Source organism: Neomonachus schauinslandi, chromosome 6, assembly GCF_002201575.2.
Source record: "Neomonachus schauinslandi chromosome 6, ASM220157v2, whole genome shotgun sequence".
Classification (NCBI taxonomy): Eukaryota; Metazoa; Chordata; class Mammalia; order Carnivora; family Phocidae; genus Neomonachus; species Neomonachus schauinslandi.
In genome coordinates, this window is record NC_058408.1 from 116,013,143 (window position 1) to 116,013,826 (window position 684).

Consider the following 684-nt stretch of genomic DNA (forward strand, 5'->3'; position numbering starts at 1 on the left):
GCAGGGGGAGCATCAGGCAGAGGGAGAAGCAGGCTCCCCACTGAGCAGGGAGCCTGATGTGGGACTCGATCCCAGGACCCCGGAATCATGACCTGAGCCGAAGGCAGACGCTTAACCGACTGAGCCACCCAGGCGTCCCAGTGTGTGAAGTTTTTAGTCGGGCTTGTGGGAAGAGACGCTGTTCTGGTGCTGTGTGAATGTTGGGTACCCCTCCCTCCCCTGTGGACAGGTGGTTCTTTCCTGCGCTCTTGTAGTTTCTCCATACACACGTGCTGATCGGTACTCTGCTACATACTTAAAGGGGACCCCTTTCTCTGGAGTTCTCTTGAGTTTCATGAATTTGTGTGTCATCCTTACCCAGGGACCAAGCTAATCTCTGTATCGTTCCAGTTTTAGTGTATGTGCTGCTGAAGTGAGCACTGGACTTCTCTGGAGTTGTCTCTTTTTGCAGCTCTCTCTTGCTCCAGGTCCTCAGTATTTGTCTCAGTTTCTTTGGCCTCTCGGTTTTGTCTCCTCAACTCATGGAGTCTGCAAGCTGGGCCAGGGTCCCCTCCCTGTGCTGTGGAAACTCTCTGGTCACTGAGATGGGCAATCGTGGGGATCATTTGTTTCCTCTCTCTCAGGGACCCCTATAGTTCGTGTCTGATGTGCCCTATGCTGAAAACTGTTATTTCAGATATTTGG

At 52.3% G+C, this 684-nt stretch overlaps 1 non-coding gene across 1 annotated transcript; it reads right to left on the reverse strand.

Moving 5' to 3' along the window:
• Positions 1-316: 316 nt before the first annotated feature.
• LOC123325184 lies at positions 317-420 on the reverse strand. The gene has a single exon (XR_006540289.1). It is a non-coding gene; the product is annotated as a U6 spliceosomal RNA (small nuclear RNA).
• Positions 421-684: the final 264 nt, after the last annotated feature.